Source organism: Meriones unguiculatus, chromosome 7, assembly GCF_030254825.1.
Source record: "Meriones unguiculatus strain TT.TT164.6M chromosome 7, Bangor_MerUng_6.1, whole genome shotgun sequence".
Taxonomy (NCBI): domain Eukaryota; kingdom Metazoa; phylum Chordata; class Mammalia; order Rodentia; family Muridae; genus Meriones; species Meriones unguiculatus.
In genome coordinates, this window is record NC_083355.1 from 70055615 (window position 1) to 70082306 (window position 26692).

At 36.1% G+C, this 26692-nt stretch overlaps 1 long non-coding RNA gene across 1 annotated transcript in view; it reads right to left on the bottom strand.

Moving 5' to 3' along the window:
- LOC132655423 (uncharacterized) overlaps window positions 1–24891 on the bottom strand; it is a 231490-nt gene extending 206599 nt beyond the window's left edge. Inside the window, exon 1 of the long non-coding RNA XR_009593234.1 lies at window positions 24630–24891. This is a non-coding gene — a long non-coding RNA (uncharacterized LOC132655423). The remainder of the gene's footprint in view (window positions 1–24629) is intronic.
- Between the last annotated feature and the right edge of the window lie 1801 nt (window positions 24892–26692).

Sequence of the window (26692 nt, forward strand, 5' to 3'; positions counted from 1 at the left end):
AGATCATTCTTCCCACTGACTATGATTTTTTTTTCACATTTAGAACTAATAAAACACAAAATTACCAGGCATTCTAGATCTCTCAGATATCAAAATTCAGCTGTGAATAGTGTCTTCCTGTTTTCAGCGGCCATAATCTAACCACATGTAATAGATTTTCTTAGTCACCAACTTGACTACATCTGGAATTAACTAAAACCCCAAAATGGAGGGCACTCTGAGAGACTTTTTCTTAATTTGAAGTTGGAAGATTCACTTCCAATCCAGATTTTTGAGGTAAAACAGACATTTAATCTAGATATTTTGAGCTGGGAAAACTTGTCTCTAACCTGGGCCGCACCTTCTGCTGTAAGCCTATCTAAGGACATGGAAGAAGATGCTTTTGTTCATTGCCTACTTGCTCTCACCTTGCTAGCAAGTCCATTCCATCACTGGTATTAGAACCTACTTTGTTTTTATTAATTACATTTTATTCACTTTGCAGCCCAGTCGTAGCCCTCTCCCTCATTCTGTCCCAACCCCACCCTCCTTCCCCCCCTCATCGCCACCCATGCCCCTCTACAAGTCCACCTATAGGGAAAGTCCACCTCTCCTTCCATCCCACCCTAGCTTATGAGATCTTATCAGGACTGGCTGCATTGTCTTCCTCTGTGTACTGACTGGCAAGGCTGCTCCTCCCTGGGGGGGGGGGGTGTCAAAGAGCCAGCCACTGAGTTCATGTCAGAGACAGTCCCTGTTCACATTATTAGGGAACCCACTTGGACAGTGAGCTGCCATGGGCTACATCTAAGCAGGGCTTCTAGGTTATATCCACAAATGTACCTTGGTTAGAATATCAGTCACTGTATCAAAGCAGATGCTAAGACTCATAACCAATCTTTAGGCAGAGTCCAGGGTATCATATGAAAGAAGAGGCAGTTAGTAAGACCTAGTGAGTACAGGAGCTCCACAAGGAGAGCAACAGAGCCTGCTTCTTTGTAATTGCAGTTTATACTGAAGACCATCTGAGATATCTAGCCTTGGGGACTGAGGAACTACTGGATTATTAGTTTTTGCATTCATAGCCAGACATTGTTGGATAAGCTGGACTGCAAGTCTGTAAGTCATTCTAGTAAATCTCTTTTCTATGTATATTGAGAGATTCATCTATAAGATAGGTTATTCTAGAGAACCCTGACTAATACATCATCCTTAAGAAATCTTTGCCGAATTAAATATTTTGATGTTAATATCTTTGTTGTCTCTTTGGGAATACTGTGATTAGAGTGAAGCAATGTTTTTTTACATCACAATATAAAGAAAATAATTGTTGCTAATTATTTTGTAGTTAATGATTGTCATTAAATATTTAACATTATGAAAATATTTATACCCTGGTCATAGGCTCTTGTGAATAAAGGCAAGATATAAGTAATCCAGCCAAGTAACTCATGAAATATTTGCATTGCACATATAGACTCCTATTTTGTAGCTTCTTCCATTTTTTCCACAGTTTTTAATTTTCAGGAAATTAATTTTATGAACATGTTTTTCTAGTAAGTCTCATTTTTCTACGTTGATCCACACGTATGCAATTATGAATTTAAAGTACAACCTTACTATGGCTACAAGTTCATTTAAATAAAAGATGATAAGATATTGATTACCTTTTAAATATTTGAATTTGGGTATGCTACAAGCATAGGTACAAAGTATCATTATTGTAACATTTGGTTATTTTAGGATAGAACATATTTCCATTTGATGTTTGTCAAGTTACTAAGTTTTAAATATCTGCATATTCATTCTGAATAAATTTTCTCATAAATACTAACCACACAAATTATAGTTAATTAATACTCTTTATGTTAGGTTTGTCATGTCTAAATCACTGCCAACTTCAGTGATTTGAAGTATTCTGTCTCATTGAAATATATGTAAACATATATTTCTTTGTGTGTGCCAGGTATCATTATGTTTCCCTTGTAATATCTGCTTGATTTCGAAAGATTCTGTATAAAAACATAGAGTAAAGATATTTTATACTGTAAAGTAAGCATTTCTCTTCCTTACTAGAACTTGTGTGTGTGTGTGTGTGTGTGTGTGCAGCTTAATCAATCAAATAAGAGTTTTGGATTTAGGTGTTGTAGTTATGATTGCCATTAGCAAAATTTTATCTGACATTACTTTATAGCTATTATGGGAAATCAGTTGCTAAAGAAAAAAAATTTCCCTATTTACTTCATTATTTCACTTATATTACTGTCCCGTAGAAAAGGTTCCTTTCCCAGGCATTTGCACCACATCGATATTACATTATTTTAATTGTGGGCTGAACTGCATCTTTAATGAAACAGACCTAAAAGAGTTTATTCTCTCACAATTATTCATGACATCTCAGTCATTATCTAAAATCTTAGTATGAAATCCTGTTGCTAATGTCTCTTTTCTGTCCCGTGGAACCAACACATTTTACCCAGAAATAGCTACATTAGATTGAAGCATATGTATACATCACAATTTATAAACTTTTTGATTGTTTGAGGGAATTATTCTTTGACTTTGTGTGTCGTTTTTGTAATTGTTCTTTTCAAAAAATGAACATATAACTTCGTCTCTTGATAATATTGCTATTATATTAAATATTTATGTTGTAATACTTGTCTAATATAAGTGTATTATTTTCTTTTTATTATTTTATAAATGTCACAGAAGGAGCCAGCAATGCTCTATGACCTATCCTAGTCAGTCATTGAATAGTGGTTAATATGAGTTCAGATTTCTATTATTCCAAAGCCCACGGTCTTTACAGAAGATTTTTTATCATTAATATTTTTATTTTAATTATTTATTTTTGTTTTGAGATTACAATTTAGTCCTGTAATCCTCCATTTCGCTTTTATCCCAGAAAACCTTCCATTTACTCCTCCTTATTTTTTTCAAATGTATGACTTCCATTTTCATTGTTTTTATACATATATGTAGATGTGTTCATATACATGAAAATATACATTCATATATACAAATATTTATGTGTATACATTCTCCAAATATAACCTGCCTAGTATGTATGTTGTAGGACTGTTTGATGTTGGATAACTGATTGGTGCCCTCACCCCTTGAAAAGACTATTTCTTATGTTCTCATCATTCCTAAATTGCCTGTAGTTAACTGTGTAGAGCTGAGGCCTCTTGGTTGGTCCTTTATGCACAATAGCATATCTGTTGCATTCATTCCTTGTTCAGCTGATTGTTAGGCAGAGATGTTGTTGAGAAATAATGGGTATAGCTTTTGGCATTGCAAGAAGAGATAGTCTCACAGCAAACTCCCCGATCCCTGATACGTTGGCACTTAAAACTCCCCTCCTTTTCTGCAAATTTCTCTGAGCCTTAAGTGCCAGAGCTGTTTTGTAGATGTACCTTTTGAGACTAGGCTCCACAGTGCTGCATTTTGATTGGTTAACACCCCTCCTATTGAAAAAAGAAGTTGTCTTGATGATTGTTGAGGAGCACACTTAACAGTGGGTAACAAATATTTAGAATGTAGTTAGGGACCATGCTGGTTTAGTAAAGTGTTAGTTGTAGGTTCTTTTCCAAGGTCCATGATTTGTTACTGGTTTAGGTTTCTAGAACTAGGCATGAGTTCACTCTTGATAAGTGCGTATTAAGTCCAATTAGAGAACTGTTGGTTACTATCAAGGTAGGCATGCCATATTGCGCTATTACCATAACATGTTCATCATTGCTGTGGGTTATTGGTATCTTAAATTGGAAGGGCTGTTGGTTAAGTCCATCCTTTGGCAGCTTGCATGGCACCTTCCAGTACCATGAAAGCATGTCCATATGTTAGTTTCAGGTCTGAGGTCTAATGGCCCTTTTTCTGATGTGCATGAAGCTTTCAGCAATAGAGACTTACATTCAGTCTCTGAGGGGCAATAAAGGACTGTGGCAATAGCCTTGCAATATTTTGGGAATCTCTTAAACAATTGACCAACCACTAAAAGGAAGTCTTCTTATGCTTTCTGTTTAGATAGTCTTTAAGTCTTGAAGTGGACCATGTCAGCCCAGATGAGAAAATTTCATGTATATAAAAGTATATATGTGTGTTCATAGAAAAAAATTACATGTATTATAGGTGTTTGGCAGATAGTGAATAGTATTATTCCTTATCAGGGTTTCAGACATCCTAATTGTTATTTTATCCTGCTTGCTCCTTCTTCTGCATTTGTATTTCTCTCTCCCTAATTAGAGCACTTACCACACAAACATACACCATTTTTTTAAGTAACTATATAAATAATAAAATCAAAAAGGGACAATTTCCTGAGTGTGATATTATGGGGAAAATGGAGAAGGGATTGGAAGTATATAAGTCATCTAATCAAGGTAATGGGAATGATAAGACAAGTTTTAACAAGCTCACGGTGGAATAAAATCAATACTGAGACAGTCTAATGATCAAAGCTGATAACATTTAGCACAAGCAAAACAAGACAATTCATACTTGCACCTGAGAATACATCCTGACACACCCATATGTAATATCTTCAGTGCTCTCAGCAGTAAGAAACCATGAAACTTCTTCACCTTCACACATATAAACAAATATATGAAAAAAATATATTTTCATATATTATCACATGTCTCATCCGGCTTAGGTCCTCACTGCTAACACCACAAGTCCTCACTGCAAACTTTTATGAACTTGAGGGTGATGTTGAGAATAGCACATAGGAAATACCCCCACTTCCCTCCCTCCATTCTAGATAGAAGAAAGTCAGAAGAAGAATTTGGAGTCAAATATTTGCACATTTCAAAATCCACATACTATCACATCACCTCAAAAAGATACTAAAGCCTGTTCGTTGTGCTGCGGCCTCATCTGCCTTCTGTGCAAAGTAAAACCAAATGATGGAAAACTAGTTTAGTTATGATAATTATTAACTTTGGGAAAGAGAATAATGAGTGAATGAATAAAAATAATGGACATTTCCTGAAATGTTCAGACCATAACCATATCACAAAACAGACACTTAGATTTCTTAAGGAAAAGAAAAAAAAAGACCATAAGTGTAAAGTTGTTACTATACTGATCACTAGGTTTAATGCTTTGAAGGTGATCAGATATTGCAATACCAAGTAATTCAAAATTTTCTGGATTTTCTTTCTGACCCAAGGGAAGTTGTTTGAAATAACTGACAAAGTTCTAAGACACCTGGCTTGCTTTGTTATTTAGTGAGTTTCCCACCAAGGTTTAACTATACCCAAAATTCTCTAAAATAATGAGCATCTCCTTCACTAATAACATATCCATGTCCTGTATAAAAGAAATTCATAGTGGGTAAAATCTGGGTCAAATCAAGGAATAAATTTAATTTTACCCATTTTTTAAATATTAATGGTTTCATTCTTTTATATATTCTCTCATGATCAGTTACCTCTCCCTCCCCTCTAAACTACATCACCCTGCATCTTCCTCTCTCAGAAAAGAGCAGACCTCCCAGGGACATTAACGAAACAGGTTACAACAAAACCAGGCAGAAACCATCTCAATCAAAGCTGGGAAAGGCAACCCAGTATAATGAAAATGTGCCCCCAAGTCAGCAAAAGACTAGCAGAGAGTTCCTGGTCCTACTGTTAGAATTCAGACAAGAACACCAAGCTACTCAGCCATAACCTAAATGCAGAGAACATAGGTCAGACCTCTACGGTGTACCTGATCTCCGCGAGTCTCCATGAGTCCCTGTCAGTTGGTTCTTTAGGCTATGTTCTTATTGGGTGTCCCTGACCCTACTGATTCCTCAGATCCTTCCTCCCCTCCTCCTCAGCACACCTAGAGCTATGCCTAATGATTAGCAGTGGTACTCTGCATCTGCTCCCATCAGTTGCTGGATGAACTCTCTATGGTCTCTTTGATGACAGTTCTGCTAGGCTCTGGTCCCAGAACACTTTGAAGGCAGGACGTATTGTAGGCAGGTTTTGTGGCTTGGTTGGTGTCTCAGTCCCTCCAATTGAGGCCTTGCCTGGTTACAGAAGATGACCAGTTTTGGCCTCTGTGGCTCTCATTACTAGGAATATTTGCCAGAGTTTCTCTTGTAGATTCCATGGAGTTTCCATTTCAATAGGCTTCCACCTCACCCTTCAAAAGGCACACCTCCCCAATTCCTGTTGTCTCTCCAATTATTTTCTTCCCCTTCCCTACTTAATCACTCCTACTCCCAAAGAAACCCATGCCAGTCCATGAAATCTATTCTATTTCCCCTTCACAGGCAGATCCTTACTTCCTTCATTAAGCCCTTCTTTTTACTTAACATCTCTAAATCTGTGGACTGTAGCATGATAATTTTTGCTTTACAGCTAATATTCACTTATAAGTGAGTAATCATATTTGTCTTTAGGGTATAGGTCACCTCACTCAGAATATTATTTTTCTAGTTCCATCTATGTGCCTGCAACGTTCATGGCACCGTTGTTCTCAACAGCTGCATAATACTCCATTGTGTACATGTAAATTTTCTTTATCCATTCTTCAGGTGAGAGACATCTAGGCTGTTTTCAGTTTCTATCTACTATTAATAAAGCTGTGAAGAACATAGTTGGGTCAATGTCCTTGTGATAAAATGGAGCCTCCTTTGGGGATATGCCCAGGAGCCCTGAGGTAGATCAATTTCTAATTTTCTGGGAAGCCACCCGATTGAATTCCAAAGTGGCTGTGCAAGTTGACATTCCCACCAGCAGTGGAGGAGGGTTCCCCTTTTTCTACATCCTCTCCAGCATGAGATGTCACTTCTGTGTTTGATCTTAGCCATTCTGACAGGTTTAATATGGAATCTCACCAATTTTTAATTTTTATATTCATTTCAGCACTTTCAAATTTATTCTGTTAAGGTACAGGGCACTCTTCAACAGTCTTTGGTGATTCTTTGAATTTAAAATGTATTTGGTATTATTCACGATTTATTTAGATTAACTGTCTTACTTGGTTTACACTGAAAAAGATCCCAAGGCTTTCTGAAATAGCAAAAAAATATATATATTGAGGTGACAGATTATTTTCATTATGGTTTACTACAAAAATCACTGAATTAAATTGTTTCTGAGGGGAAAAAGGTATTTATTAGTTTGTTTGTATTTAACAGCTGAAAAGCAGTTGCAACCCTGGTTCCCTCTCTCATTTTAGTAGTCTAAATGTAAGCTGTGTTTCAAAGCAAAATATTTAGGTTTTTTAATTTCTTCATGTAGTGAAATACATGATTTAATGTAATAATAACACTTAACATGTTTAAAAAGAACACATACATTTGACATCTAGTATTTTTTAAATGGTGGCTTGTATGTATGGAAGGATGAAAAGAGGAAAATATGGATTAAAAGCTATGTTGGACTTAGATATTTGAAGGATCTTTGCTTGTTCCCTTACGTTACCATTTTACCCTGTTTCCGTTATTTCTTATAATATTTCCTGACATTATGAAAATCACAGACTTATACTGAGTTAAAATTATATCATGGCATGTGCCTCCTGAAAATTTATACAATAAACATTAAAGCATATCTTTTTGTAATTAGGAGGACAACATAGTTTTTCTGAGGATTCAGTAAGTAGAGGCACCTGCTGTCAATCCTAATTTTCTGAATTCAGTCCCCAGCATCCATATGGTAAGAGAGAAGTGACTTACAAAGGTTGTCCCTTTGACATCCAAAAGTATTCTTTCTCTCTCTCTTTCTCTCTTTGTGTGTGTGTCTGTCTCTCTCTTTGTGTCAGTCTCTGTCTCTCTTTTCTGTTTTTTCTCTCTCTCACACTTCTAAATTAATTTATATAACTCCAAACTTCAAATAACAAGTACTTTTCCAGTGGGCAATGTAAAAAATAAAATATAATCTGCTCTCTGCTATATTCTGTTACGGATTTCAAAAATCCACTACAGAAAGAACCTGGGACTGCACAAACCCTGGGAATTCTTGTGCTTTTGGAGCTTTGTTGACAGGATCTTAGCAAAGCAAAACACATGGTTAAGGCTTACGAACGTCTTCTTCTGACAAGGCAGTACAAAAAAAAAAGATGAAGGGTGTAGAAAAGGCCTCACTTCATGGGTGGATTGTCATGGGCTTTTAAAGGCATTATAAAAAGTTTTAATGATTTAATAGTGAATAATACAAGATTTTAGAAAAAAATGTTTAAAAATTTGTTCAGGATATTTCTTACAATGTGAAACCATGGGAATAATTTCCCTTGGGGAAGATTGTAATCTAGCATGCATTTTAATTTCATCTCTAGTAAAGGAAGAAAAGGACAGCAACTTTTATTTTTATCTTCTTATAGTTTCCTAGTATTAGTTCTAAGTTGGCAAAATAGTAAAAGATGCTAATCCTGAAAACTTGAACTAAACAGCTATTTGGGAGTAGACTGTGTAAGAATTCAACTAATCAGTAAATCAACTTTTTAATCCTGTAGTTGTATGATCTTATGTGTGACTCACCTCCCCTTTTTCATCCATCATAGTATTTTGTTCAGGTTAAAAAGACTTTAAAAAATTGTGCCGTCTGGCTTCTTTATTTTGGGCTGTGTGACTATTTATTCAAAGAAGAATTAAATCAGAATATTTTGCTTTCAGGTTCACACCATTCTACCTTGAGTTTCCTGCAAATCTTATCCTTTTCTTTTATAATCTTCCCAAAACTTGAGCATGGCCGCATGATAAGAACATAATGAAAACTTCAAAGCGAAGGGTGGCTTTTCCAGTTTGCAATGTTAAAGAATGTAACATAATCTGCTTTCCCCTCTACACTGTTATGCATTTCAAACAGACCCTAGAGAAAGGAACTGGGACTGCACAAACCCTGGGAATTCTTTTGCTTTTGGAGCTTAGTTGACACATAACATATGACAGGATCTTAGCAAAGCAAAACACATGGTTAAGGCTCTTCCCATCTGTCTGTGATTGTTATATTGATACCCTAACCAGCACCATCAGTGTGCACAATTCTCTGGCTATGCAGTTTTCACAGTGATCAACATGTTATCTACGTAATTTCAGTGAATCTCCAGGAAGTTCTTACGATATAAGCAGTAATACAGATCACAGAAAGAAACGAACGTTGCAGGGCTAAACTCTCGTATCCATCCAAACTAGAAGTTTCACGGAAGGGACGTACTCATGTCCATGTCACTCCACTCAGGAAAAGTGTGGATCAGATACCAATTTAAACTGAATCTAGTGTTCTGTGAACTGACTCTTGGCAACAAGGTTTGTACCTGTATGTGAGAACTGCCGGGTGAAGTTGTTTAATACATGTTCACAATCATTTGACATGCTCTTCAAAATAAGAATCAGTCATGTAATCTCCTTCAACCCTCAGTGTTGCTGAACGCAGTCACTGACTATAATTCCTAATGAAATCAATGCAATTACTCTTTTGTTCTTCTTATGGGGTTGGGATTAAAATCAGGGTCTTGCACAGTTTAAGCCTTTGATCTGTTACTTAAGTAGAGTGCCTGTCTCAAATGTTTTTCTCTGGTGCCAGATGCTCAAAGACATAGCAGTTTCACTGTAGGAAAGGTGAGCTGCCTTGTCTTAACAACATTCTTGCTCTCCTGTTGGCAGGCCTCGTAGTGAAAATGTTGAAGCTTCATGCCAATCGCCATGTGAACAAGTCATCCTGACAACACTGCATGCCTACCACTCAGACGGAAATATGGGCCACAACCTCACTTTGGTCCCAGCAGCAGAGACATCCAGCTAAAGAAATCTAATTACACCACTGCAAGGAAACTGAGACTTTGCTTCCTATTTTAAATTGCTGTGTTTTTATTAGTTTATTGGACAGCAATAGATACCTAATACAGAGTGCAGCAAACAACATTATAGAAATTTTAAGCTTTAAAAATGCAATGTTCAAAACTCATATCTTGTAAAGGAAAGTATAATACCTGTGTCATAGATATCACACAACTCTTTTGTTTTCTAAGCCTTGCACTTATGTTAAGGATATAAGATTAGTTCTATTCAAAGGACTTTGACTGAAAATTATTTGTTTCAAAGTTGGGCTTCTAAATCAGAAGTACGGAATTAGTTTATTGCAGTTTGTTCTTTTGTGATATGCCAGAGGCTTGGAATTTTAAATGTCACAAAAAGGAGCAAGACTTTCATCACGCTAGGGTGACGTGTGCAAAGGCAATGGATTTATGACTGAAAGATGGCCTTTCACTGGGTTTGATCCTCAGATATGAATAGCTTTTTTGAGGTAGAGATTATTCTATCATTAGTAGAATTATTTCCAAAGTAAGACAGCGTTAGAGAGGTTACCAATCATGCTAGAAGCCATAGGTTCAATATAAAGGACATGCAAGCACACAAACACACACACAGACACACACACACACACACAGACACACACACACACACACACATGAGTGAGTTCACACTCATAGCAGCATTCATTATCAAATTTATTATTACGTAAAATTTAGTAGACTTTAGTTGGAAACTTCCTCTCAAATTTTAAATTGATTAGCAGTGATTCATTAAAGCATTCATTTAAAAAGCTCTAAACCCTCATATTTTAAAAATAATTCATTATTCTTCTTTTTAATTTATTCTGCCACCCATTTTTCTAACTTCTAGTGATGTCAAATTGGTTCTTATCTACAGAAGAATAGTTTCAGGATTGAATGAATAAATACTTTTGGACTAGAAATTTAGCAACTTTTTAGCTACTGTTTGAGATTATGTTTGTTATTGTCAGTAACGGATGTTCAAAATTGTCAGCTTTTGGGCTTAAAACTTTTATTGTATTTTATTAGCTATGAATATGTTCATTATATCTACTAAATTCATCATTAAATTAAGCTCATTTCCACTTCCTTTTCTAAGAAAAAAAAAAAGAAGTTACAGCAAGTCGTAATAGACATGTCCTTCCTCTGAGACATACAGCGTCTGTGGGATAATGAACAACAACTGTAAGACAGGGTAAAGTGCACCTTCAAGTGTGGGATACTTGACCTGAGGCGTATTGGGGAAAAACAGATTGGAAAATTACGCAAAGGCTTAGAATGAAAACCAGCTCATTAACTTCCCTAAATAAGATGACACATGTAAAATGCAAACAAGCCACATAATAGATATTCCTTCATAAGGTTTGTAAAACCGTTTCTACATAGACACCCATTCTGAATTAACTCTTGTGTTAAATAAACTACTTACAAGCAAGTGGAAGTAGCCCAAATACATTTTCTTTAAACAAGCCTAAAATTTGACCATCTAAATAATTCATTTTAATTAATATTAATAATATTGAGTCAGCTTTCAATTCTAGGTTTAGTGTCCAGGCTTTTATGCTTCCATGCCTTGGAAGCCGGACCAATTGATAGTTGGTTAAATGATGCACTATGTTACTCTTCCTCAGTTTGGGGTACTACAACTGACTGATGGGTCCTAAAGTAATAAATTTGTATATTTTTGAGAGACCAAAGCCAACAGTCTGAAAATTATTCTTCTGCAATCAAGTATTCTTTCTTAAGAAAACAACTTGTGTGCTACACATATATTTCCTAGAGTTTCTATAGCCAATGATCACTTGTAAAAGGTGAAATAATAAATCAAAATTAAATTATATATCACTAAGAAAGAAATAGAAGGGTTAGTAGGCCAAGGTATTTAGAAGAAGAAAGAGAAGAAGAAGAAGAAGAAGAAGAAGAAGAAGAAGAAGAAGAAGAAGAAGAAGAAGAAGAAGAAGAAGAAGAAGAAGAATGCCAAGGCATTTACAGCATATTTGCAAAGCAGTGACCTCTAGTCATTGTTTATAAGGCCTGCTCTTTGATCAACTCCCCCTGAGGAGGGAGCAGCCTTACCAGGCCACAAAGAAAGACAATGCAGCCAATCCAGATGAGACCTGATAAACTAGGGTCAGATAGAAGGGGAGGAGGACCTCTCCTATCAGTGGACTTGTAGAGGGGTCATGGGAAGAGATGAGGGAGTGAGGATGTTTTTGGGAAGGGGACAAGGGAGGGGGCTATAGCTTAGATAAAAGGTGAATAAACTGTAATTAATAAAAATAAATAAATTTTTTTAAAACGAAAGAATATGGGACCTTTAAAGGAAGAGCTTTTCCATAGGAAGTACATCACTGAGAGCAGGCTTTTTTTTTTTTTATTTTCAACTGATAATTTTTTACACTATATATTCTTATTCTGGTTTTCCTTCATCAAACCCTTTCTAGATCATCTCAATTTTCCATCCATACAAGTTCACTCTTTCTATCTCTCTCATTTCAATACAAACAAGCATCTAAACATAATAAAATAAAAACAAACAAAGCAGAACAGAAAACAAATACAAAAAGAGATCCAAAGAAAAAGCACAAGTGACACATACAAATGCAGAGACACACATTTTCACATGCAGAAATTTCTATTCATTGTCTCTGTGTGTTTCTTGTTTCTCTGTGTCTCCTGTCCCTGTCTCTGTTTGACTCTGTCTCTCTCTTTCCCTCTGCCTCTCTCTCTGTCTCTTTGTCTCTCCATCTCTGTCTTTCTGTGTCTGTCTCTGTCTCTCTTCTCTCCTTTCTCCCCCACCCCTGACTCCTCTCTTCTTTCAAATACAGATGAAGTGTGCCTCCTCTGCTTCCTTGCCTTGTTTTTGTGAGGCTATTCTACCACAGTTACAAAGAAGCAACTAATAAAATTTATAATGGGGTAAATAGACTATGATGTTCTGTACATTTGGGTTTGTTTTGCTTTGTTTACATCTCTTTAAGATAATCAAGTTAAGGGCTGATGAAAGCTCTATCCTTATTTCCAGAATGTGTAACAGTGAGTGCCAAATACATATGAGGGCTGTATTTTTGACACTTTGTTGTGCTGATTACAAAACAAAGACATTATTTTAAGAGAATTATTTTATATAAATCATTGGTAAACTGTTTCATTTTTCTTTTTATTTCACTGATATATTTTTGTCTTTCTACATTTCCTTTTTCCCTGTAAGATCATCAATTTTCTGGTCGGTCACTGAGTTGCACTTTTGATGTGGAAGGTTATCTTATTCAGATCAGATCCTTATCAATTTTGATGGAATGCATAGTCTTTCATCACCTGTGGAAATACAGGCAAAAACTTCTTCCCAGCGTAAAGTATTTCTTCATTTCCATTCTGATGTTTACAACAATCTTTTAAGTAAACAGACTGACCAAATTCAGTAGTTTTCTCTTTAATCCATTGTCTTTCAACTAATCTTATTTTCCCTTTATGTTTATCAAGGTACAATTAGATCTTAATGAACCTACAAATATCCAGAGCTAGCATTTCTTATTTTCTAACTTAGACAATTAGCCACTTGCACTTAAAGACAGAAATAATCAAGCCATATTATCTAAATCCCTTCTCTCTGGTGGGGCAATTTAGCCAGTCCACAGAGGAAGAAGATCCAGGCAGTCCTGATGGGACCTGATAGACTAGGATCAGAGAGTAGGGGAGGAGGATTTCTCCTATCAGTGGACAAAGAAAGAGGGACAGGGGAGGAAGAGGAACAGTGGGTGGGTCCTGGAGGAGATGAGAGAGGGAGCTACAACTGGGATACAAAGTAAATAAATAGTAAATTAATAATAATAATAGTAGTAATAATGATATATTTCAAAAAAGGAAAAGAAAAATGTGTCACATATTTAAAAAAAACATATAAAAGTTTATCTAAACAAAAAGATGTCAATAAACAGTGTCGGTTAGAATAGGTGTCTCTTGTCTGAGATTGAAGGAATGTTAATCTAAGCAGCTCCCTACTGTTGTAGTAAATCTTGTCCCCATAGGCTTATTATTACATCTGCCACTAAGGCTTTGATCTTCCTATTTGATTGTCTGGTCCCACACGTTTAATTTTTGTTACACTTTGTTTTATTTGGATAATGTTCCAATCCATACAAACTGTGTAAATACTTTCTGAAGGGGCCAATGTGAATTCAAACATTCATTTGAGATTATAGTTACATCAGCTCCTATGTATTATGTTAGACTCTCTCCCTCCACGCCTGCCTCTATTCCTCCCATCTACTTATACCCCTTCCACTTTCACCTCCCTTTCTCCTTTTCCTCTTTATTCCTTTTTCTCCTTTCTCTTCCTCCCACTTCCCTCCCTGCTTTCCTCCTACTCCTTCCTTGCTCCTTTCTGTGCTTCCATCATGATTTATCATGTACCATGCCACCACAGGCTCAAAACAAGGTAAACCTCTTATTGACTTAATTATCCTTCTCTTAAGCCACATCTCCAATGTAATAAACATGGTGGAAATTAACAAGGCATCTATGTGTCAAACACGTTATTTGGAAGAAAGATTTCAGAAGGATATATGTTTCTGTATCTTTTTATTCTTTTTTCCTTCCATATTTTCCCTCCTAGGTCCATTCCTTCACATTTATTATGTGGCCAGATATATTTGGTCCTTGTGGAGCTCCTATCTTCTCCAGGTCTTATTAACTTCCCTTTCTTCCATATGACCACTGGCATTCTGCCCAAAGTTTGGTAATGAATCTCAGCATCTGCTTTGATACACTGCTAGGTAGAGTCTTTCAGAGGTCCTCTATGGTAGGCTTCTGTCCCGTTTCTTGTTTTCTCCTTCTTCCAATGTCCATTCCATTTGCCTTTCTAAGTGAGGATTGATCATCTTACTCCGGGTCCTCCCTCTTGTTTATCTTCTTTAGATGTACAGATTTTAGTATGTTTATCCTATGTTACAGGTCTAGTATCTACTTATAATGGAGTATATACTGTGTGTGTCTTTCTGTTTCTGGGATACCTCACTCAGGATGATCTTTTCTAGATCCTACCATTTGCCTGCAAATTTCATCATTTATTTGTTTTTAATTGCTGAGTAGTATTCCATTGTGTAAAAGTGCCACAATTTCTGTATCCATTCCTCCAATGAGGGACATATGGGTTATTTCTAGGTTCTGGCTATTACAAATATAGCTACTACAAACATGGTTGAACAAATGTTCTTGTTGTGCACCTGAGCATATTTTGGATATATGCCCAGAAGTGGTATAGCTGGATCTCGAGGAAGCTCTATTTCTAATTTTCTGAGAATGCACCAGATTGATTTCCAAAGTAGTTGTACAAGTTGACATTCCCACTAGCAGTGGAGGAGGGTTCCCCTTTCTCTACAACCACTCCAGCTAGTGTTGTCATTTAATTTTTTGATCTTAGCCATTCTGATAGGTGTAGGGTGAAATCTCAGGGTTGTATTGATTTGCATCTACACCAGTCCTTCACATTTATTAACACTAAAATAATTACTTTACATGTATACTAAATGTAACATATTTTTGAATAAAAATGTACCGATTGACATTTATGTATACCTCTTCATATAATGTTTATGTGCTGTTGAATAGAAGAAATTAAAAAAAAATTCTTATAGTAGTCCTGATACTGTATATATTATGAACTAGAAATTTAGGTAAATATGTGCATTCTAAAAGGAACTATAGAAAAGAAACACATCTGATCACCACAATTTAAGATGTCTGCAAGAAGTTACACGTCAAAATTATGTCTCAGTTTTGTTTCCTTTTACATTACTAATATTTTAGGAGTATTCAAGACCTTAAAGCATTATAGATGACTTAATTCTCTGTAAAGATAAGCAAATTAAACATACTTGCTAAGGCTAGGTACTCTCTTTATAGAAGTATATTTTAATAAGGGATGTTTGATTTTTTTGGGGGGAGGGCATGAATGCAATAGTTTTTTATTTGTTCAAACTATGTATTGGTAACTAAACTCACCTTCACTCGATTCTCAATCTGTTCTGAGAGAAGTTATAGCTTTCAATAAAATTAACTTAATTAATGGGCAAATGCACAGGGGAAGGTTCATAGTTTACAGTTCCATAATTTAATAATATCACAAGGAAAGAAACTTAATTGGATTTTTATGAAAAGAAGACGGCTTCTTATTTATAAGGAGAGTATGTATGCATGCATGTTTGTGCCTGTGTGTGTTTGTATGTGTGTGGTGCATGTGAGCATGTGTGTGAGCACATGAGTGTGGGGTGTCTTTGCTTGTGTATGTTTGTGTTTTGTACGTGCTCATCTGCTCACTTGCATATGCATGATTTTGTGGAGGAATATATGCCTATGTGTGCATTTGTGTAAGTCAAGGGCAGTGCCAGGTATCTTCTCTGATTACTCTTCATCTTTTAAGACTTTATCTCTCATTAAACCTAAGCGTATAGGTTAGTCTAGACTCATCCACAGGCCCTACAGGATTCACCAGTCTTGACTGAACACCCTGATTACAGCTCTGTGCTGCTTTGTCCAACTTTTCATATGGATACCAGAGATCTACTCTCAGGTTATCATCTCACTTAACAATCACCTTATCAACAGAACTATCTTCTACAACCCATGTTCATTTCCTTACTCAACCAATATACCTAATATATATTTGATAAATCATTGTCATTTTAATATGTGAATATTTGGTAAATATGGTGTCTAAAAAAACAAATAATCTTAATTGAAATTTTACTAAAAATTATATGAAATTGAGGGCTTAAAGCATTAAAACCAAATGTGCTAGAAATTAATAGCTCCACTGTGCACCAAAGCCCACAGTGTATATTACTGTAAACTAGTGCCGACACCTCAATTCCCAGTAATGATGCTCAGAGTAACAAAATACCAAAGCTGTAAACATGGCATAATAAAATAAGTTATGTAGAGGTGGTGAAAATTTATTCTGTATGAAATGTTTTGTATGGATCCCATGGGATTCTTTTCAGCTCTTTCAGCGCTACAACTCGACGGTCTTTTATAACTGGGGCTGTTCTCTTGGGATAACCGTCGTGGGTTTTATCTTTTACAGAATAGAACAGAAGCAATACGGTCATGGAGCCTGATTGGACCCCTACTCCAGGGACTCTAGCTTGTAAGCTTCTCAGAAGGATTTTCAAAATAAACAAAATGCAGGTGGGTTTTATTTTTTTTTTTAATTAAGTAAAATAGGCTTGAAAACTCAAAGGAAAGATTGGCTTTGCATGGCGATACTGTGGCCTTTTGGGAGTGAGGGGGCATTAAAAACAGGGTTTATTGGCTGTCCTGGACCCACTTTGTAGATCAGGCTGGCCTTGAAAGCACAGCGATCCACTTGCATAAGCCTCCCTGAGTGCTAGGATTAAAGGCATGTGCCACCACACCTGATTTATTGTGGCCATTTTAAAATCAGTGTCTTAATCTCCCAACTCAAGTCAAGTATTTGGTTTATTGAAAATGGCATAATTATTATTCATTTATGGATTCAGATTTATTGTTCTTCAATTGATTTGTAAGTATTTGACTCTAGCAAATTATTCTATGGACTTAATAAGATCCTGATATTATAATTACTTCCAACAATTTTTCAATACAGCATGTTTTCTCCATATAGAAAGTATATTCCATAAAATTATCAAATAGTTGAATAGGAATCCAAAGTACAGTGAAATAACATACAACATAGTCATGCATATGAAAGTACTACCTCTGGGTTATATTTCACAATAACTGGTTCTTTTATTTTTTTTCTTTGAAGATAGGACTTAGCAGAACTCAAACAAGCACTCTAACTGAAGCACAAAGCTATGTCATCAGCCCATTTTAAGATCTCACCATATTGCTGGCCTTGAACTTGTGCTGTCATCCAGACTAGGGTTGAGTCAAATGGTAGATCAATCTAGCTGTGAACTTGCCATCATCATACCTCATTCTACCTGGAATAATAGCCCTCATTATGAGATCTGGATAAAAATTAACCTTTATACAATAATTTGTATTGAATCATTGTGAGTAAATAATAAGAATTCAATTTCATGGTTTATTTATTTATGTTTTCTGAAAATTAAACATTTGTTTTAATGTTATTTATTTTCAAGATTTTTCTGCAAGTAATAAATTACTTTACTTTATGAAACCATACAATAGGATTAAAGTTTGATCAAATCACCAGGTATGACATGTTGATATAAAATTATATTAGTGTAAACATGAAAACAGAAAATATTGAAAGTTTTCACAACCCCAGTACAATTTTGTATTGATTGAAAAAATATATATTGGATTTACTTTAATGATAACATGTGGTTTTGATTGCCTTTAGTAATCTTTGTATCCATTTTTTTCTGTTTCTTTCTTTTTTAATTAATTAATTAATTAATTTTTATTGATTACAGTTTATTCACTTTGTATCCCAACTGTAGTTCCCTCCCCCATCCCATCCCAAACCTACCCTCCCTCCCTCTTCTTCTCCTAGGCCCCTTCACTTTTTAAAAATCCTTTTACTTAGTAATATGGCTGGTATTCTCCTTCCCTCTGCCACCCAGCTTCTAAACCTCATATACCATCATTTGACATGAATTTGAAAACTTGCTCTTTCCTCTATTATTTCTATTTATTCCAATCTTATGAGATAAATGCAGGGAACTTTTGGATAACTTAAAGACTATATCATTTATAATTTTTAAAAATAATACCGTTTTGTCTTGAAAAACAAAACAGATATGCATACAAAAATAAACAAAATGAGTAAAAAACTCTATAATCTCATACACTTCATCAAAAGTAGTAATTTTAGACTTTATTTTTTCAATCAAGTTTTGAATTTAGGTACTAAGTTGCCTTTAGAGAAAATGTGTAGATGAGGACAATTAGTACTATTTCAAAAAGATTGTACTTGAGAGAACTTGGTGAACTTTCAAGGCTAGCCAGGTTCTATGAAATGAGGCCTTGACATGTCAAATAAAAGTTTTAAACAATAAAATAGTAGTTTATTAGTGGGTAATTTTTTGTCACTGACTTGAAAAATTATTATTGTCTAATATTACCCATTAGTCTATATAATCTAATCTACAAAATGCCTTTGTGCCTTCATGGAACGTCCCATTCAAGAAGCAGCAGTGCAGAAGAAAGGGAGCGTTTGGAGGACATACACAAGAACTGTCTCTGCATGCACTATATTGATGGTTCATATGCATTCATTTGAGTATATTATAAAGCTAAGACTGGGATTTACTTATATTCGAACAATTGATTAGATAAACACTCAAAAAACTCAAGTCTCAAATATATTCTCTAAAGTAAAATTTCTAAAATGTCTGATAAAAGAAGAGGTGTGATATAACTTGTATTCTAGACAAGAAATGCAATGAGGAGTCTGAATTGGAATGAACTGGGAGAGCCCAGAGAAAGGAAAATATTAGAGTGAAGAGTGATTATTACTTTACCTATTGTTTTCCCACTAATATTTTCCGACATTATAAAGCAATGCATCAATGCTTCCCTTTCACTGATCCTAGATGTTTTAATTTTCAAATTTCATTTCCTAAAGGCGTTCTTAAATATATTGATTTGTATTGCTATTGATAATCTGATGCATGAGTACTGTATTTACATCATTTCTTTTGCCATCTATTCCACTTCAATCCTTCCACTTGTTCCCCTAATACTCCTTCAAATTCATGACTTCTTTAAGTATTTTGCATATATGCCTATGAATGCTGAATCTATTTAGTTTTGGGCATATGTATATTTGTCTAGAATTGACCACTTCGTACTGAATAACTTATCCAGGGGTTTCGTCTCTGTAGAACACAGATAATCCCTCTCTCAGCAGTATAAACTGCCTATAGCCTCTGTCTAGGGTTAGGGCCTTGTGAGTTTCTTTCATCCTCATTGGTGTAGCCACTGATATTCTCATTGTGTATATCTTGTTAGGTACCTTTTGTTTGTTCGTTTCATGGGTGCCACTTTCCTGCCATATATAGAAGAGACAATTTTGCAACTGGGGTCATTTTCTTCTGGCATCTAAGAATCTTTCAACCGCCTTTCTGCGACATTCTATGAACCTTAATTGTAACTGGAGTAGGATGTGTTTCTGTCCCTTCTAACTTCTCCTCAAAACTTTCCACATTGCTTCCAACTTCATTTCCTCTTCCCTTTGTCTTTACAACTCACTGCGTACAATTAGAGCATCCACAGGAGCACCGTTACTCAATGAGAGAACAAATGTATATAATATCAAACTATCTTCTAAATATATATCCGTACATCCATAGATTTTTGCAGCTGTCATCACTGTTCAGAGCAACTTCCTTGGTCGACACAAAGACTTCCAACTACTCAAAGTACAGAGAATAACTGATTATGAGATACTTAAACCCACATGCAATAGCTGTATCACCCTTCAGCACAAAAACTGGGATGTCTCCAAAAGAGAGACCATAAAGTTTATAAGAGCCAGAAGTTGGAGAGGACTGCTGCAAAAGAGTGACTTCTGAAAATGACAGAGCCATTATACACATAAAGCACCTCATTTGTGGATGTCTATGTAAGGTCTGCACAAGAACTAGCCAATCAGTGTTCAGCATGCATGCGGGAGACGCCACTTAATGGCTGTTGGAGGAAGGAGAGCCAGTTTTCTTTGGAGTATTTTCTGGATACAGATGAGTAAAAAATAAAATGGTGGCCTCCTTTCTCATTCAGTTCGCAAAGCAATATATAAAGAAGCAACCGCGTATCTGCATATGAACATCAGCAATACATTGTCACATAATGAAAAGTACAAAAATAGTGAATAACAAAAGCAAAAACATGGGAGACATTGCAATTAAGAAACTGAACGTAGAAATTGTGGTACATCTACACAATGGAATATTACTCAGCAATGAAAAATAAGGAAATCATGAAATTTGCAGGTAAATGGTGGGATCTGGAAAGGATCATCCTGAGTGAGTTGTCCCAGAAGCAAAAAGACACACATGGTATATACTCACTCATATAGACATACAACATAGGACAAACCCACTAAAACCTGTGCATCTAAAGAAACTAAGCAAGAGAGAGGACCCTAACAAAAATGTCCAATCCCCATCCGGAAAGGCAAAGAGGATGGACATCAGAAGAAGACGAAAACAGGAAACAACCTAGGAACCTACCACAGAGGGCCTCTGAAAGCCTCTGCCCTTCAGACTATCAAAGCAGATGCTGAGCCTGATGGGCAACTGTTGGGCAGAGTGAATGGAATTTTACGTAAGAACTGGGAAATAGTAAGAGCTGGAGAGGACAGGGTCTCCACAAGGAGAGCAACAGAACAAGAAAATTTGAACACAGGGAACTTCCCAGAGACTCATACTATCCAAGGACTATTCATAGAGATAACCCAGAACCCGTGCACAGATGTAGCCCAGGGCAGTTCAGAGTCCAATTGGGTTACATAGTAATGTGAAGAGGGACTGCCTCTGACATGAACTGACTGGCCTGCTCTTTAGTCACCTCCCCCTGGGGGGGGAGCAGCCTTACCAGGCCATAGTAGAGGACAATGCAGCCACTTTTGATGTGAACTGATGGACTAAGATCAGAAAGGAGAGGAGAACCTCCCCTATCAGTGGACTTGGGGAGTGGCATGCAAGCAGAGGGAGGAGGGAGGGTGGGATCAGGAGGGGAGGAGGAAGGGGCTTATGGGGGGATGCAGAATGAATAAAGTGTAATTGATGAAAAATTTAAAAAAAAGAAAAAAAAAGATTAACTTAAGCGGGCCCACTAATCAATAAAGTGTCAGACAGATGTAAAAAAGAAAAAAGAAAAAAAAGAAACTGAATGTACTTTGTGAAGCAGATATAGGAGTGAAACAAGGTAAGGACTGAGGACAGCAACTAGTATAATAAGAGCAACGGTTGTTGGTTGAAATGTTATAATGAAAACTTCAAACTCGAGAAATTAAGATTAAACAGCACACTTTCTCTGAAATCTTCATAGAGTTCATATGAGAAAGTAGGAAATATAAATATTTTGAATATAAATATAAAATATAATTATTTTGAATGTGATTCCATTCATACTGGGTAAGAAACAAATTAGAATTTCCTTAAACGAGCTGTGATAATTTTGTCACTATGAGCCTAAAAGTGAGGTTCAAAAAAAAAAAACATTAGAATTATCCTGTTCAGTCATGGGAAAGGTAGTCAATGAAAGCGTGGTTTTTCTGGATCGTTTTTCCTTAGAGCAGACAAGAAGAATAAGCTCACTGTAGGAGAAAGCATTTGGTAATGTTGGAGGTGTGCATCTGAGCAACGTCCTTTAGTTCCTAGCAGAAGCTGGAAGGAGCCCATCCACCACCAATATAATCAGGATGGAAATTAACCAGTAAAATTACCTCTATTAAGGAAAAAAAAAGTTAATGGGATTCAAAATGCAAAGTTTTACTCATATATAAATATATCATGTAAATATAAAATATCAATCATTAAATATAATATAAAAATATATATATAAGGTCTCATTAAGACTGTCCCTGTGGTTGAGTAGACCCATTACAATATAAGCACTTGTATGTCCAAAAATCAATGTTCTTGCTCTTTCTCACTCCATAAAGCATATTTTCAATTTTACTTTGATATTGTGCAAATTTTCCAGTGTTCTATTAGTTCAAAGTGCTTGGCAGCATTCATATTATAAAGTGATTTAATTTGGTGAATGTTTAAGTATTTCTATTGAATTTCATCCCAAGCAGTCAAAGTCTACGAAGGGGGAACTACCATTTTTTTAAATATTAATTAATCAATGTATTACAAATTATTCACTTGGTATTCTGGCTGTAGCCCCCTCCCTAATCTCCTCCCAGTCCCACCAACCCTCCCTTTTCTCCCCTTATGCCCCTTTCCTAACCCATTGATAGGGGAAGACCTCTTCCCCTTCTATCTGACCCTAGCTTATCAGGTCTCATCAGGGCTGGTTGCATCAACATGCCCTGCACCCCCCCACACACCAGGGAGGTGATCAAGCTGCTGGCCACTGAGTTTATATCAGAGACAGCCCCTATTCTCCTTACTAGGGAACCCACTTGGAAACTGAGAAGCTTATGGGCTTTGTCTGAGCAGGGGGTATAGGTTATCTTCATGCATGGTCCTTGGTTGGAGTATTGGTCTCTTCAGGATGCTCTGGGCTCAGGTTTCTTTGGCTCCATCAGTCTCCTTGGGGAGTTCCTGTCCCCTCCTGGTCTTTCTATCTCCTTCTTCTTCCATAAGGTTTTCTGCACTCTGCCCAAAATTTAGCTCTGAGTCTCAGTATCTCCTTCCATATCCTGGTGGGTAGAGTCTTTCAGAGGCCCCCTGTGGAAGGCTCCAGAACAGGGGGCATTTTTCTTTAAAACCAATTTCTTATTATTTAAAAGCAGTGTTTATCCTCTGTCATAGAAACACTTGGTGTGTGTTCAGGGATATTTCAGTAACAATAACCACAGAGTCACTGATATTGACCTCTGTGTTTACTCCAAACAAATGATATAGGCAAATACTAATAACCTTAGAGAGGATTCTATAATGAAATCTGCTACCAAAGTTGCCTGAGAGAGACTATAGACATTAAACCTGTGATAAAAATAAGCTGGATTCACGTTTATGTGGGATATGCTCCTTGAAAAGGGGCTGCTAAAGGACAAAGCAACAGGATTTGGATCTTTGTTAAAGTTTAATAAATTTGCGTATTTGATTTTCAGTTGCAAGTTGCCTACATGAAAACAGGCAAAGAAAGCCGTAGATACTGCAAATGAATCGGGACTGTTAGTGATTAATCAACCCACCTCATTATTTATTGAACCACTTAGTGTGTGACTTGGTGGAAGTCCTTGCGGTGAAATAATAACACTTTGCACACAGGAACTTTCTATCGTAAGCTTTATTCGTGACTTAAACTAATTTTATAAAGCTGAGAGCAGTGGGTGGCCCCTGCTGGTAGAGGGAGAAAGTGCTTGCCACTGCAGAGAGCTTGTTTGTGAACTGTTTCAGCTGAGTGTACTTGAAGAAGCACCTGTGACAAATGAAGCAACTTCTGAGTGACCCAGAATTGGTTTGGGTTTAATGTTACACCGATTTTGACATAAATGTCAAAAAAGTCCTTTTTTTTTTAAATCTCTTTCCTCTTATATATCATTTATCTGAAATTTGAAGCTCTTAAAATCAAGAATTTAATACTTAAGACTGTCAGAAAATTGTGTAAAAACACTGAGTTTCAAATTTATCACTGATAATTTATTCTTTAAACACTGTTGCAAAATATACCACGATTGTTATTTCCCTTTTAAGGTTAAAAATCTATGATAGTATTGACACTATTAAACTTCTAAGCAAGGAATAATCCCTAAACAGGCATACCTAAACCTAAAACATCAGAATTTTGTTTGAAATTTAACAGATCAAGTTCCATTCCTTATTTCTCACAATTTCCAGTCACAGTTGCCAATGAGTGACGAACATATGGTTAAAATGGGCAGAAGAGAAAAAAAATTAGTACTTAAGAATAAAAAACCATGTTTCAGTAAGGTAATTTGCTTATATACTTATTTATTTTACTGAATTTATCTACAACAGGATTATATGAATTTTGAAATGTATTAAAAACACAAAGCAGCATTTTGCTATCTTAGGAATCAATCCTAGATTATTCCACTGGTCAGGCTAGAGCCCTTATGGTCCAGTCGTCACCCTGAATTGTATTAGCTGGCAGGTAAGCCTGAAAGAAATAAAACTTTGGAAATAGTTTATTTTCATACCTTAAGAACATTTGGTTGTCTTTTGCTTTCCAGGCATCCTTCCAAATATCTCTCTCTTCCCTTTTCTCATTCTACCTACCTCCTTCTGCATTATGTCCTTCTTTTCTTCATTTCTTCTCATATTCCAGCTGTGTACTTCTTGCATCGCAGAGATCCAAGCTGCACTCAGCAAGCTCAAAATCCAAACTGAGAGTCTGTATTAAGCAGAACAGTAACTACAAGCAGGAAAACACTTCTCACAGAGCAGCCTTGAATGCATTTAAAGGGAGGTTTAAAGGCAAAGAACACAGGAAAACTACAAACTCCTTGGCAGTTGCAGACAAAGTAAAGCAAACAAGCAGTTTAACTGAAGCAAAAAAAATACACAGTTAGCTGGTTTCTAGAACCCTGAGTTTCTATTTCATGGTTGGGTATTTTTCCACAGAAATTTTCTAACAGAGGCAGAAAAGAGGGGGTCGCTTTCAGAAATTTAATGAATGAGTCAAATCATGGACTCGTCCTACTCTTAAGCTCTGTAGTTGGTCTTAAGGACCGTTGCTATTAATATATCAATCCTTTGATTTACATAATTGGTCATGAATTTTAAGATACAGATCCCTTCTTAGGCTAATCAGAATGAAAATTAAAATCCAACCAGAGAACAGAGAACTTATGTTTTTTATTCTCTTGGAAGATTTTAAAAGCATTGCAACATTTTTTTCCAAATAATTCTGATCTATTAAAATAGAAGCAAGAGTTTCTTTTTCAAAGCTATACATACCTCTCCATTACATAAGAAGCAAGTCTAGCTTTCTCAAATTTTGTAGGAACATTTCTGCTAGAGAACCTTACTCTCTTGTTCCTGATAAACCTCTCTGCCCCATTTCTTACATTTTTTGATCTCACAGGATAAAAGCTGATATGTCTAACCAATTAGGGAATGAAGACAGTACAGCTCTTTTTATCTCCCTTTGTAGTCCAGAGTCCATATTAAAGTGTATTCTCCTTCTTCCCCATTGTACAGTTATACCTGGGACAAAATGGGCACTACGATGCATGCAAAGGTGTTTCCCAGTTTGGAAAGCATCAATAAGACACATCTAGTCAAACCATTAGCGCATACCCAATAAGTAATCTCAAGAACTCTTTAATATTGCTGTTGTCCAGATGAGTTAACTATAAAGAGGAATCGCAGCCATCAGAATAAGGAGCACCTAGGCTACAGGTTTCACATAGTAGACAAGACCCAGCCCCTTGCAAATCTTGGGTAAGTTTATCCCTGCATATTAAATTTATTCCCAAGATTCCTTACTGTGACTTAAAATTTGATGTCAAAGGTTTTCCCTATTTCTTGTAGGCCAGAATGTTTTTGAAGGAATTTTCAGAACTTTAATCTTATTGATATTGGATTATATTTTATTTTTGTGTATTTCTTATGAGGGGATGTTTGTATGTAGGCATGTATGTATTATGTGTATAATGTGTTATGTATTCATTCATGTGGTTCACGATACCCTGTTTCACAACCCCATTTTTTTTTTTGGAATGGAAATGCTCTTGGTGCTGGCAACGAGGGTGCCCAAATACAGGGCATGCATAGAATTGTAAACTATATATTTCTATCCTAAAAGATAATCTCCCTTATCTTTCCTTCCTCTGATTCAAACCAACACCTAAAGCAGGCATCAGTGGACATAAGTAAAGTTGAAATATGGGTTGCTGGTTTGTAGTCATGTTGTCAAACACTTCTGCTGTATCTGTTTTTCTCAGTTCCAAGATCCAGGCCTGAGGACAGTGGGGGTTCGAACTGAACTGTAATCATATCCATAGGATAAAAGGATAAAACTCAAGAGGTAGTAGAGGGGAAAGGCCTGTGGCCCAAAGAAATCTTTTTTTGTTGTTGTTGTTGTTGTTTTATTTTGAGTCCTGGACACACTCCATTTGATGTTGTCATCTATAGTTTCTGTTTTCTTGATCTGGGTTTGGTGGATTCATGCTGTAATGGCAGCTACTTTTACAGCCATAGGAATGGAGAAAAATCAGTGTAAAGTTCTTTCGAAGTTGGTTCCAGCATGACTGGCTATTTTCTAGAAAAAGGTTTAGAACATATCACCATTTTCAAACAAGGGGAAAATATATGGTGGACGTTCAGGTAAGCTGGGT